The sequence below is a fragment of the Plecotus auritus genome (assembly GCF_963455305.1).
Source record: "Plecotus auritus genome assembly, chromosome: 10".
Lineage (NCBI taxonomy): Eukaryota > Metazoa > Chordata > Mammalia > Chiroptera > Vespertilionidae > Plecotus > Plecotus auritus.
This window is the reverse complement of record NC_137785.1, coordinates 19658590-19673280: the sequence shown is the minus strand read 5'-3', so window position 1 is coordinate 19673280 and position 14691 is coordinate 19658590. Positions and strand designations below refer to the sequence as shown.

Genomic DNA, 14691 nt, shown 5'->3' with positions numbered 1-14691 from the left:
GGCCCCAGGGGGCACTACTGGGCACTCAACTTGAGCTCTAGGGAATTCCCCCCCCCAACCTCCATATCCAAGGCTCAAGCTTATCTCAAAAGGTAATGCGCCTATGGGGGTGGGGGTGTGGGTGGGGTGGAGAATCACTGAGGAGAAAGAGGCCTCAGCAATTCCCAGGATCTGACATTTAGGTGGAAGGTAACCAGGAAGGTGGGAGAGCTGAGGCAGAAAGGAGGGGAGGATGAGGGAGGGTCCCAGGAACCGACCCCGCCTTCTGCCCATGTGACCAGGGAAGTGATCTTGTTCCTAGAGGAGGCTTAGCTGGTCCCACCAGTAGGGAGAGCAGTGCCTGTGAGTGAGTGTTTCTGGATCTCAAGCTCTTCTCACAGAGGGAGGAACACAACAGACAGCAGAAACCATGGAGTCCCCCTCAGCCCCTGCTCACAGAGGGTGCATCCCCCCGCAGGGGCTCCTGCTGGCTGGTAAGGAGGGAAGACAGTCCCTGGGGGTGGACAGAAAAGGGGAGGCAGAGACTGGCTGGGGTTTCCTGGGGGGCACAGCGCTCAGAGAAGGGACAGAGGGCTTCTGTTTGGACCTGAGGGGAGAGGACAGGGGAGCAGAGTAGGATGGGGAAGGGGGCTCAGCAGCAGGACAATCCCATGATCTGGAGGTGGTGAGGGGCGGGAAAACCTAGATTATGGTAAGTTTTACAAGTTATTCATCACTGAAATTCTTTCTGAAAACTAATTATAATAATATGAATTTGTGTCAGGGTGACACAAGAAAAAATGAACCTGGGGCACTAAGCGTTGTCCTTACCACCAACCTCAGAACTGGGCACATGCACCCAGGGGGTGCAGGACCCAGGGAGCACTCATTCATTCACCCACAGGCATCTCAGCTTGCTGCAGGCCCTGGGGGTACAACAGAGCAGACAAGCCCCTTCCCCCATGGAGCTTACCTTCTATGGAGAGGAGACAGAGAAGGAAAGATCTAGATGTGAGGTCAGGTCCCCACAAGTGCCATGAGGAGAACAGAACAGGGACAGGTCAGAAAGTGGAGACACGGGTCTTTAGTGTCAACAGGGGTCTGAGCAGTGCCTGTGAGCATTTCTGACCTCAGGAGCCAGGAGCCAGGAGCCAGGCAGCCACCTGGGAGTTTACAAGCAGGAAATAAGGTCAGAGGTGCTGAAGTCATGGTGGCCATGCTGCTGCACTTCACACACACACACACACACACACACACACACACACACACACCAAGGCTGAGAGATGGAAAGACCTGCTCAGAACCCAGGGCCTCATCTCTCCATCCCAATACAGTTCTCCAAATATTGATCAACTTCTCTCTTCCCTCCTAGCCTCACTCCTCACCCTCTGGAGCCTGCCCACCACTGCCCAGCTCACTATTGAATCAGTGCCCCCTGATGCTGCCGAAGGGAAGGACGTGCTTCTCCGTGTCCACAATCTGCCTGGGAATCTTGGAGGCTGTATCTGGTACAAAGGGGAAAGTATAAAAAGCGACCTTAGAATTCTATCATATACAGCAGACACTCAAGCAATTACCCTCGGGCCTGCATACAACCATCGAGAGACAATGTACCCCAATGGATCCCTGCTGTTCCAGAAAGTCACCCTGCAGGACACAGGATACTACACCCTACTAGCCATAGACAAAGATTATGAGGGCAAAGAAGTAACTGGACAGCTCCGTGTATACCGTGAGTGATGGCTCTCTGTCCTCTGGGTGTCGGGTGGGGCATATTCTACTTCAGACACAGGACTGACAGCCCTGGACTCACTCTGCCTCCATCCCCCTCTGCCTCACATTCCAGGTTGGGTTTGGGCATTTAGTGCAGGACTCACACAGTGGAGACAAACTTCCTAAGGTCAGAGTTCCCTTTCTGGATTCCAGCCCTGCAGACATTCTCCCCAGAGAGAAGGGCCAGTCTGAGGGGAGTGACTCAGCAGAGGGAGACCAGTCTCATCCAGGCCCCTGGGCTTCTCCCAACCATGACCCAGAGAACAACCCTGCAGGGCTCATACAGGGCCTGGCCTGGGGGGCCCTGGGATCCTCACAGAGAAGTTCAATCCAGGCAGCTCCTCCTCCTCCTCTCCCAGACCTCTGTCCCAGGGCTCCTGACTCCAGGAAACCCAAGGAGCCTCTGGGCAGTTGGGTTTGATCTGTGGGCAGGGCTGACTGGCAGCAACAATTTCCCAGGTGCCCAAGTCACAAGGCTCCTGAGGTGGTCACCAGCCAGGGCTCAGCCTCAAGAGCCACATTGGGAGGGATGGAGCCTGCTCCTTCACCTGAGACCATGCCTGGGGAGTATGTGGACAAGGTCCCCAGGCCATTAGCTAACTGCCCTGGGGGACACAGGAAGGAAGAGGAACATGGTCTTCCCAGGGAGGAAAAGAGAAGATGTTCCTCGAAGCTCCTAGTCCACCAGGGCTCTGCCCACGGCATCCTCTCTCACGGACACAACTGATAACAGAGGCTGTTAACTTGGGCAGCTCCTCTATTCCAAGCTTTAGGTTAGGAAATTGTGAAAGATTTAAGGTTCATTCACGGGCAACATGGCAAACCTGAGACCATTTACCATTTATCCTGTTCTATTCAGGGAAAACTGAGTTACAGTCACTCAATCAGAATCACACAGATTGTGACTCACCAATGTGAGTTATGCCAAGGTCTCTCTTCTACTTGAAGGGCTTTATTATGCTCACTGCACCCCTGACTCGTGACTCACAACCTCGTCCTGGTGTGAGGCTCCCATTCTTCCCAGCGGCTCCTGAGACCTTTCCACGGTGGGCTGGTGACCTGGCACGATCTGACTGGTTCACTGCCTGTTTCACACACATGTTCTCATGATGACACCATGACCACAGCGTAAGATCCTCTCAGAGGATGAGATCCACCAGCCACTCTCCTTTCTCTTAGACGCTGCCCAATTTGAATGAATTTGACTCAACTCCAGTTGTTTCCTGAGTGAGAAGGAAAAGGAAGAGCACATGCCACATGCCATATGGGGGCTCCTCCCCATCTGCCTGACTGTCCATAGAAACAGGGAGGGACCTTCTCCCCAACTTTACTAACATGGCACATGTCTTTTCTACCATTTTGGTGTCATCCCTCCCTTTATACAGCAGAGACAGTTGGACTTGCCTCCCGATCACTTCTGTTCTCTTAGCAGGACTCACCTTCTCTCCATCCCAGGGAGTCCCTCATTTCAAACCCAATGTGGCATCTTCCTTTTTCACAGTGTGACCTGGTGGGACTGCAGAACTTGGTCTATGACCTTCGTGCTCTCTAGACAGAGATTCCTCCAAAAACTGGTCTTAGATCTTTGGGGCATGAATAATGATTTCACATATTCTTTCACCGTTTAATTCAAAATCTATTTCATAACTGCCAAACACAAATGGTCCATGAGGGCCATATTTTCAGTAAGTTCATGCTCTCCCACCTTCCACAAGTCTCCCTTCTGTGCGTGCTGCTGTCTTGAGTTTTGAGGAAGGATCCCTGCCTTCTGCAGTGGCAGAAAGGACATTACAGACCAAGGGCAGAGAGCATGGCTCTGCTGCCACCACCAGCCAGCTCCCCCCATCCCTCACTCTTTTCTAAATCATTCCTGGACTCTGCTCTTCCCTTTCTGGGGTCACTGTCTCATGTCAGTCATCAGTGAACTGGGCAGACAGCCACACCTCATGGCCCTGCAGCCTGGGTACTGAACTGACCACCAGATTTGCTTCTGGTCTCCCGTGTATTGTTTCTGCTCAGACACCCAGTTCAGGGCCACCCTGCCCAGTCCTCTGGGGTTTAAGAACTATGCTGTGGCCAATCATTACTCATCTTTAGGTTAACCTTGGCATGTGAAGTTTCAGGGAAAACACATCTCGACCCGGCAATGCAGGTCTGTGTTGCTGGAGGGGACTCAGCACCTGCAAATTCCAGCTGAGACCCAACATCAGCCAGGCAGTCAGCTGGTCAGTGAGGAACCAGGATAGGTGCCAGGTGGTCTCTGACTCCCAGTACTGTGTCTTTCTGTGATCAAACCCTGATAGTTGTCTGACACCTGAGAAAGCCTGTGCTTTTTCTCCCAGATATAAAGCAGGTGGCCTTACAATTTCTGAGCGCTCAGATCCTCATGCATTTGTTTGTCTTGTGATGCACAGACCTGCCTTATTCTTTTAAAAACTCGGGTTGGCTGAGAGGCAAGAGGTGTCAACTCTGATGAAAGAAGCCTTTGGAGGAATCCAAGGTACCACACAGGGCAGTGCTCTCTCTGTTACCTGCACAGAGGATTTCCCCAAACCCAGCATCACAAGCAACAACTCCAACCATTGAGACAAGGACCATGTAGTGTTAACATGTGAACCTCAGGCTCAGGACACCACCTCCCTGTGGTTGATCAACAATCAGAGTCTCCCGGTCAGTGCCAGGCTGCAGCTGTCCAAGGACAACAGGACTCTCACTTTACTCCGTCACAAGGAATGACACAGGACCCTATGAGTGTGAAACCCAGAACCCAGTGAGTGCCGGCCACAGTGACCCATTCACCCTGAATGTTCTCTGTGAGTACCTCTGTCCCTGCCTGGGCCAGGCTGCCCACCTGAATCCACACTGCCAGAGGCCAGGCTATATCTGTCCCTCTCAGGTCCACATACACAGACACGAACTCCAAACACCCAGTGTGGCCAGGAGTTCCTATACTACATCTGGGCAGCTCTTGGGACTGGGACAAACTAGTTAATGTCTCAGGCTCAGGTTTAGTAAACACAGGGGGTTATGGTCGGGGCTTTATATATATATATATATATATATATATATATATATATATATATATATATATATTTATGTTTATTGATTTCAGAGAGGTAGGGAGAGGGAGAGAGATAGAAATATCAATGATGAAACAGAATCATTGATATTTCTATCTCTCTATTTCTGTGTCTTCAGATCGGCTGCCTTCTACACATCCCACACTGGGGATAGAGCCCCCAGCCCAGGCACGTGCCCTGACTGGGAATTGAACCGTGACCTCCTGGTTCATAAGTCAATGCTCATCCACTGAGCCACACCAGCTTGGCTGGGACAGGCTTTTTAAAACCAGGCTGGGGTTGGGTTTGGTGTGGGGTGTAGGGGGTCAATGGAGAACAAGGGGGACACTATAGTATTTTCAATAGTAAAGATAAATTTGTATAAATATAATGGGAGATGGAAGTTTCAGGATAGCTAAAGTTGACCACCAGCACCTTCTTCTTTTTGTTTGGAGGGGTAGGGAGAGTTGTGTGTGGGACATATACATAGAGGGTTTTGCACATAAACAGCCATTGCTTCATAGGAGGGCAGTTATTCTAACTCGTTTTATAACTGCTCTCAGAGCAGAAATACTTGGCAAAGATGCTATCTACTCAGAAGGCAATATCACTGAGGAAGTGTCAAAAGGCAAATCATTCTCTGTATTTCAGTAGCAAAATCAAGGAGCAGAGACATGTATTTAGGTAGAGTTTTCTTATGTTACATGCATCCCAATAGCTGTTTGATTTTTTGCAAGTTGTGAAATGCATCTATCAAACAGCTGCATACATATGAAAAATATTTCATGTTTTTCCCCAATAAGGAAAAATCAATTAATTTCACATTCACACTAGTGTTAGGAAGTCTTCTTTAGACCCCAGAAGGAGAAGTTGGGCAAGCATTCTGCATAACACTTATGTAATTCAAATTGATTGTTAGTGTGAGTTGAATTGGACCTAAAAACAAAAAACAAACAAACAAAAAATGGGCTGAAAACCAGTTCAGAGGGAGAGTGTGGCCCTTACAAGACCAGGAGCTTCCCCTTCCCTCTGATTACATCATGTGTGGCTTTGTTCTCTTTTCTCCAGATGGCCCTGACCCTCCACCACCAATTCCCCCTCAGAGGACCCTTACCTACCAGGGGCAAACCTCAGCCTCTCCTGCCACTCGGTCTCTAACCCGCATAAAGAGTATTCTTAGTATATCATTGGGAGGCCCAGCAACCCACACAGGAGCACTTTATCCCCAACATCACTGCAGGTGACAATGGATCCTATAATTGCCTCACCCATAACTCTGTCACTCATCCCTATAGGACCAAGTTCAAGACTCTCACAGTCTCAGATAAGTGCCTCTTGCATTATTAGCACCAGGCTGTGGGGTGCAGGGCTGTATGGTTTTCAGAACAGAGCCTGGAGGGTTGTTGTCTCCCATCCTGTGGCCATGGACACAAGCAAATCACAAAGTCTTCCCCTGAGCCCTCGCACTACATCTCTGTAGACTCTCCTCCATTAGTCTTCTTGTTTCACATGGCAGAGCTGGGGTCCAACCTTGGAAAGTGAGGAGGGGGCTCTCTCAGCCTGAGAAAGAGTCAAGTGGTGGCGGGAGGGAGCTTCCCAGAGGGAAAAACAAAGGTCCTCAAGGTCAAGTAGCTTCTTCTGTCACTAACACTTTCCTTCTGTCACCTCTTGTCTGTTACCTGCTCCATGTGCTACAAGGAACATACAAGGCTTTGAACAAGCTCACCTCTTGTCCCCAAACTAAAGGAGGACACCACCTCTGAGGAGGGGTGAGCAGGACAGACCCCTGTTCCCTGCGTTGCTCCAGGCTCACCTGGTGACTGGCTGCTCTGTGCCCTCTGTGGTGGGACAGGGGTCTGTGGTGAAGGTGCATGGGTGGTCTGTCCTCAATCTGGCCATTTTGAGTCACCCTCTGACACCACAGCCTCCCTCAGACCAGGCTGCATGGAAATGTAGAGAGAGTGAGCCACAGGGGAGCCTCCTCTGAGCTGTGTCCTGACTCTCAAGTCACCAGCTGTACAACACTGTGTGATACGAGCGCATGTGACATTGCTGAGGACAGCAGTGAGCAGTGGTGCATACCTGACAAGTAGGTAGATTCATCCACGAAGACCCTTCATGGGACAGAAGGAGCAGTGCCACAGAGTTTGTAGTTTACGGAGGACGCTAAGAGTACCAGCCTTTTGTTCAAACTGTGACTACTTCTCTGCAGGCGTCCTCAAACTACGGCCCGCAAGCCACATGCGGCCCGCTGAGGACATTTATCCGGCCCGCCGGGTGCCGCTGCCTGTCCTGCTTAGCAGCCGACTCGTCCTGGGCCCACAGTGCGCAAAGGAATTTGTTCATAGTTGTTTTTTTTTTAAACTATAGTCCGGCCCTCCAACGGTCTGAGGGACAGTGAACTGGCCCCCTGTTTAAAAAGTTTGAGTACCCCTGCGAGTCTAGGGGTTTCCTTCTCTGTGATATTCCATCCACAGGCCAGGAAGTGAAAGCCCTATTCAGACTGAGAAATCCTTCAGATTGAAACTTCTCCAGGTCCTAAGGTCATGGCTGGGCCAGTCTCATTCTCTAATAAATTATTTAACAAAAAGGGAATGCCTTTCCATCTCTGTGTGTAGCCACCATACTAGAGAGTGGGTGTGAGTGTTTAGAAATTCACAGGAAGGTCTGGGAAAGAGTCACACAAAAGTCAATGGGTGGAGCACATCTGATGTGGCTCAGGGGTTGATCTGTGACCATTGACCTTGAACGAGGGGGTTATGGTTTGATTCCTGGTCAGGACGCATTCTGGAGCTTGATCCTGAGTAGGTGATGTGAGGGAGGCAGCCAATCAATGATTCTTTCTCATCATTGATTTTTCTCTCTCTCTCTTACCCAGTCCCTTTCCCTCTGAAATTAGTAAAAAAATATGTATTTTAAAAGTCAATGGGTGGAAAATTTCACCTGATGATGAGGATACTAGATACACAGTCTGAGAAGAGGTTCCTGGTACTGATACTACAGATGTCCAGGAAGACAGGTCAGGGGTCATCCTTAGGTGATCTGGAGGGAGGAGGGGAGGCATAGCCCTCTCCTTACAGACTGTCACCTGAACAAAGGTCCTCACCCTGCAGAGGTCAGAGTCCTCCTCTGGTGACCTTTACAAAGATCACTGTGCCTGTGAGTGGCTGACATCTCTGAGGAAGGAGCCCACTCTCAGTCGATCACCTCCTCTGTTTCTCCACAGAGCCAGTGGGGAAGCCCGCCCTCCGAGCCAGCAATGCCACAGTCACAGAGCATAAGGACGCCGTGGTCCTGACCTGTCTCACAAATGACATTGGGATCTCCATCCGGTGGCTCTTCAAGAACCAGATTCTACCTCATAAGGACAGGATGAAGCTTTCCCAGGGCAACAGCATCCTCACCATCGACCCCGTCAGGAGGGAGGACGCTGGAGGTTTTCAGTGTGAGGTCTTCAACCCTATCAGTTCCAGCAAAAGTGACCCTCTTGAGCTGAACGTACAATGTAAGTGATCCCTTTCCTCATCCTACATCTGCCTGGGAGGATTGCTCTACCAATGGTGTGATAAATGGACAGAGGACACAGGGAGCAGATTGTGAATCAGGAGACATTACAGTAAACAGAATGGCAAAGTGGTTAAGAGCTCAAGTTTCCGACCCTGGGTCTGGCTTCACTGTGACCTTGCACAAGGCTGTTTTTTTGTGCTCATTTTTTATGTGAAAAACTATACATAAAATTTACCATTTTAACTTTTAAGTGTACATCTCAGTGGCATTACAATCATTACCACTATCGATCGGGAACTTTTTCATCTTACCACACTAAAACACTGTACCCATTAAACAATAGCTCCCCAATCCCTAACTCCAGTCCCTGGAAACCACCATTCTATTTCTCTTTCTATGAATATGAGTACTCTAGATTCTTCATATAAGTGGAATCCTATCTAATAAATAGGGAATATGCTAATTAACCATCACTCCATCACAAAGATGGCTGCACCCATAGCTGAGGCCGAGCTCCCATATGGAACCTTAACAAGCAATCAGCAGGGACCTGAGGCTACGCCCTCCCCCGCCCCCGTGGGGCTTGACAGGGAATCTCAGGCTGTGCCCCCCCACCCGGCAGGGCTTGACAGGGGACCTCAAGGTGCGCTTCCCATCCTGGTGCTGGGCTAGGGGACCTCAGGCTGCTCCTCCCGCCCCAGCACTGAGCCAGGGGACCTGATGCTGCGCCCCCCTGCCTGGCAGGGCTTGACAGGGGACTTCAAGGTGCACCCCCAGTGCTGGGTTGGGGGAACTCAGGCTGCGCCCCCTGCCCATGGGGGACCTGAAGCTGCACCCCCCAGCCTGGCGGGGCTTGATGGGGGACCTCAAGGCACGCCCCCCAACCCTGGCCTGGGCTGGGGAACCTCAGGCCACGCCCCCCGTCCTGGTGCTGGCCAGGGGACCTGAGGCTATGTTCCCTGCCCGACAGGGCTTGACAAGGGTGGGACTGGCCAGGTCTGGATCTAGCCCAATGTGGCGGAGGGGGGGGGGGGGGAGCCGCCAGGCTGGGTCTGGGTCTCACGTGATTTTGAGGCACATGTGCGTGGGCGGGGACTTGACTCTGGGTCCCGTGGTGTGCCCCAGACTCTGTCAGGAGGAAGGTTTTCATATACATTTTACTAATTTTCTTTCATCTCTGACACTTCTATTATAGAGGAAGGGCAAATAGCAATATTAAATTATTTTCTCTAATTAATCCCCTTTTAATGTGCACAAATTTCGTGCACCGGGCCACTAGTCATGTGATATTTGTCCTTTTGTGTCTGGCTTTTTTTTTAATTTTTAAAATAAATCTTTATTGTTCAGATTATTACAGGTGTTCCTCTTTCTCCACCCCCCCCCATAGCTCCCCTCCACCTGATTCCCCACCCTACCCCATGCCCTTACCCCCCACCACTGTCTTCATCCATAGGTGTAAGATTTTTGTCCAATCTCTTCCCGCACCCCTCACACCCCCTTCCCCCTGAGAATTGTCAGTCCACTCTCTTTCTATGTCCCTGATTCTATTATATTCACCAGTCCATTCTGTTCTTCAGATTTTTTATTCATTTGATTTTTAGATTCACTTGTTGGTAGGTATGTATTTTGTTGTTCATAATTTTTATCTTTACCTTTTTCTTCTTCTTTCTCTTCTTAAAGAATACCCTTCAGTATTTCATGTAATCCTGGTTTGGTGGTGATGAACTCCTTTAGCTTTTTCTTGTCTGTGAAGCTCTTTATCTGACCTTCAACTCTGAATGATAGCTTTGCTGGGTAGAGTAATCTTGGTTTTAGGTTCTTGCTGTTCATCACTTTGAATATTTCTTGCCACTCCCTTCTGGCCTGCATAGTTTCTGCCGAGAAATCAGCTGACAGTCGTATGGATGCTCCCTTGTAGGTAACTCACCGTTTTTCTCTTGCTGCTTTCAAGATTCTCTTTTTGTCTTTTGCCCTTGGCATTTTAATTATGATGTGTCTTGGTGCGGTCCTCTTTGGATTCCTCTTGTATGGGGTTCTGTGTGCTTCCTGAACTTGTAAGTCTATTTCTTTCACCAGGTAGGGAAAGTTTTCTATCATTATTTCTTCTAATAGGTTTTCAATATTTTGCTCTCTCTCTTCTTCTGGCACCCCAAAAATTCAGATGTTGGTATGCTTAAAGTTGTCCCAGAGGCTCCTTACACTATCTTCATATTTTTGGATTCTTTTTTCTTTTTGTTTTTCTGGTTGAGTGTTTTTTGTTTCCTCATATTTCGGATCTTTGGTTTGATTCTTGGGGTACGTTGATCTACAGTTGAGTTTCTGTATATTCTTTATTTCAGACAGTGTATGCTTAATTTCTGACTGGTCCTTTTCAATTTTTTGGCATTCTCATTAAGATCCTTAAAGGTCTCACTAAGTTCCTCAGCAGTTTTTAGAAGATTCTTGAGTAACCTTATAAATGTGGTTCTGAACTCTATGTCATCCAGTAGTTTGCTTTCCTCCATTTCTTTCATTCGTGACATGTTTCTTTGTCTCCGCATTTTGCTGCTTCCTTGTGCTGATGGAGTGGCTTTGTGTGGTAGGTGACCTATAGGGGCCAGTAGCTCAGCTTCCCCAATCACCTGAGGTGGACGCCTTTGGTACACCCCTTTGTGGACTGAGTGCAAAGTCTTGGTGTAGTTAAGCCTTGATTGCTGTTGGTACACTGGGAGGAATTGACCTCCAGGCCAATTGGCTGTGAGGACCTGCTGTGTCTATAATGGAAGAACTGCTGTGCTGGAGACACGCTTATGGTGCAGGACTTGTTTCAGTGGGGCTTTGGTGCTCACTGAGTCTGCCTCTTGAATGTGTCACTTAACGGATGTGAGTAGTTGAAATCTGGTGTCTCACACTGACCACTAGGTACACTGGCTTCTGGATCTCTAATGGGGTGCAAGTCAGCTACTGTCTGAGGCTACCCAGCAGGCGCTACAGTGAGAACTATAGTTTTCTCCTCTTTGCTTGGGGTTTGGAGGTTTTGGAGCTGTCTGACCCGGGCTGCAAGTTTGCTAGGTTAAGCTGTGATAAGGCAGGTCATTCATATGCTAAAGCCGCTGCTTGGAGCTTGGGTGGGTTTGTAGATTGTGCGGGGAGGTTTCTCAGGGCGTGACTAGGCTAGGGCATGGCAAACAGCGATGGCTGCCAGTTAGCCTGCTCTGTGTCTCCAACCGCGTCCCCGCATCCCGCGCCCCAGCATAGTAAATATTCCTGCACGCAGCCCTGCAAGCAAGCCACCCTCACTTTCCGACCCCACGGCAGACAGTCCAGCTTCTCCCTGTAGGAGTTTGGGTCCCCCGCGTCTCCCCAGAAACTGGAGTTTGGAGTAATCGGAGCTTGTCTCCCTTCGGGTTGAAAAAAGCAGCGCTCCCAGTCGCCCTTCGCCAGCACAATTCGCGCGTCTCCGTACCTCAGCTTTTCAGCGCCTGTGCACCTCTCAATGCTGTTTGCTCTTTCCTTCTAGTTGTAGAACTTCCACTCAGCCAGCTTTCCCGTGGTTCTGGGTGATAGATGTTTTGTCTTTTAGTTGTAGTTTTGAAACTGTTGTGCGAGGCAGCAGTTTAGGTGTTTACCTACGCCGCCATCTTGGATCCTCCCCCTGTGTCTGGCTTTTTTCACATAGCATAATGTCTTCAAGTTTCATCCATGTTGTAGCATATATTACCACTCCATTCCTTTTTAAGGCTGACTGGTATTCCGTTGCATGTATCCATCACATTTAATTTATCATTCATCTGTCCATGAATTCTGGATTGTTCCTACCTATTGTCTGTTGTGAATAATGCTGCTATGAACAAGGGTGTACAAATATCTGTTCAAATCCCTGGTTTCAATTCTTTTGAGTATTTACCCAGAAGTAGAATTAATAAATGAAATAGTAATTTTTGTTCACTTTCTTGAGGAACTGCCATGTCATTTTTCATAGTGGCTGCACCATTAAATATTCCTGCTGGCAATGCACAGAAGTTCCAATTTTCCCCATCCTTGCCAACACATTGTTTTCTGGGTGGTTTTTGTTTTTTTGTAATAGCCATCTCAGTGGGTGTGAGGTGGTATCTCATGGTGGTTTTGATTTGCATTTCTCTAATGATTAGTGATGCTGAGCATCTTTTCATGTGCTTTTTGTCCATTTCTATATCTTCTTGGAAGAAATTTCTATTCAGTTCCTCTGGCTATTTTTTTAATCTGATTGTTTTGTTGTTGCTATTGTTGTTGAGTAATAATTACTTATATATTCTGGATATTAATCCTTTATCAGATATATGATTTTCAAATATTTCATCCATTCTCGGTGTTGTCTTTTTTCTTTGTTAACATTGTCCTTTCATAAACACAATTTTAAAAATTTTGATAAAGTCCAATTTATCTATTTACTAGAGGCCTAGTGCATGAAATTCTGTGCAAAGGTAGGGTCCCTAGCAGCTGCTGGCTGTCAGCTGGGACCTCCCTTCACCCGGCTACCTGCCGCCACCGACCAGGACATCCCTTCACACCTGCCTTGGCCTGGCACCGTCCAGTCATCTGCTCCACCATCCCTCCGCGGTCCCCCTGTTCTCGGCACCCATCGGGGCCGGCAGAGTCTCCACTGCTTCCCACTGCAGTTGCCACATCACCTATTCTCTCCATGTTTCGAGCCACCCCCTTGTGCTTAGCATACATCGAACTCCCAGTTGGTAGAACCCACACCCATGGGGACAATTTGCATATTAGCCTTTTATTATATAAGATTCTTTGTTGATTATGCTTTTAGTTTCCTATCCAGAAATGCATTGTCAAATCCAATATCATAAAGCTTTCATCCTATGTTCTCTTTTAAGAGTTTTTTTAAGTTTAGCTCTCACACTTAGATTTTTGGTTCATTGTGAGTTAATTTTTTGTATATAATATTAAGTAGTTCCAATTCATTCTTTTGATCGATATACCATTTTCCCAGTACCATTTCTTAAAAAGATTGTGCTTTCCTTCTTGTATGGCCTTGGCACTTTTTTTAAAAATTGATTCTAGAGAATGAAAGAGAGAGAGACCATTGCTGTTAGAGTGAAACATCAACCGGCTGCCTCCCGCACATGCCCTGCCTAAGGATCAAACCAACAACCTGGGTAATGTTTCCTGACCAGGACTAGAACGCATCATCTTTTAGTGTATAGGACGATGCCCCAAACAACAGAGCTACACCTTCCATGGAAGGTCTTGGTACTCTTGTCAAAATCATTTGACCACATATGTGAGGGTTTATTTCTGGGCTTTCTAATCCATTTCTATATGTCTGTAACCACACTTTTTATTACCCCAGCCTTGCAGTAAATTTTGGAATAAGGAAGTATGAATCCTCAAATTTTGTTCTTTTTACAGTTTGTTTTGGTTATTGGGGGTCTGTTGAAATTCCATATGACTATCAGGATTGTTTTTTCTGTTTTTGTTCCAAAAATGTCATTGGGATATTGATAGGGATTGCATTGAATCTGTAGATCACTTTGGGCAGTATTGTCATCTTAACAATATGAAGTCTTCCAATCCATGAACACAGAGTGTCTTCCCATATTTTTCCAGCAATGATTTTTTTGTTGTTGTTCAGTATATAAGTCTTTCACGTCCCTGGTTAAGTTGACTCCTAAGTATTTTATTCTTTTTGATGCTATTGTAAATGGCATTTTCTTAGTTTCCTTTCTGAATTGTTCATTGTTCATATATAGAAGCACAACTTATTTTTACCTGTTGATTTAGTATCCTGCAGCTTTGCTGAACTTGTTTATTAGTTCTAACAATTTTTGTGGGACTTTAAGGTTTTCTACATAGAAGATCATATTATATGCAAACAGACATAATTTTACATCTCCTTTTCCAATTTGGATGCCTTTTATTTCTCATTCTAATTGCTGGCTAGGACTTCCAATACTGTTTTGAGTAGAAATGGCAAACGAAGGCAGATCTTTGTGCCTGATCTTAGGAAAAAACTTTCTGTCTTTCACCATTGAGAGTCATGTTAGGTGTGGGTTTGTCATAAATGGCCTTTATAATGTGGATGTAGTTTCCTTCTATTCATAATTTGAGCATTTTTATCAGGAAATGATGTTGAATTTTGTTAAATGCTTACACTGATTCAATCTCCTTATATTTATAGGTCTATTCATATTTTCTGTTTCTTTGTGATTCCATCTTGGTAAGGTTTTATGTTTCCAGAAATTTGTCCATTTCATCTAAGTCATCCAATTTGTTGTCATATAATTATTCATAGTACTATTATAATTCTTATTATTTCCATAGAATTGGTAATAATGTACCCAATTTCCCTTCTGATTTTAGTAATTTGAGTGTTCCTACTTTTTTTCTTAGTCAA

General features: G+C 47.2%; 1 pseudogene across 1 annotated transcript in view; it reads left to right on the top strand.

The window, feature by feature from the left end:
- Positions 1-409: 409 nt before the first annotated feature.
- The window catches only part of LOC308235938 (cell adhesion molecule CEACAM1-like), a 32386-nt pseudogene continuing 18104 nt past the window's right edge, over positions 410-14691 (top strand). Inside the window, exons 1-5 of the transcript in view lie at positions 410-473; positions 1352-1711; positions 4292-4565; positions 5880-6135; positions 8038-8316. The product of the transcript in view is annotated as a cell adhesion molecule CEACAM1-like (transcript). The remainder of the gene's footprint in view (positions 474-1351; positions 1712-4291; positions 4566-5879; positions 6136-8037; positions 8317-14691) is intronic.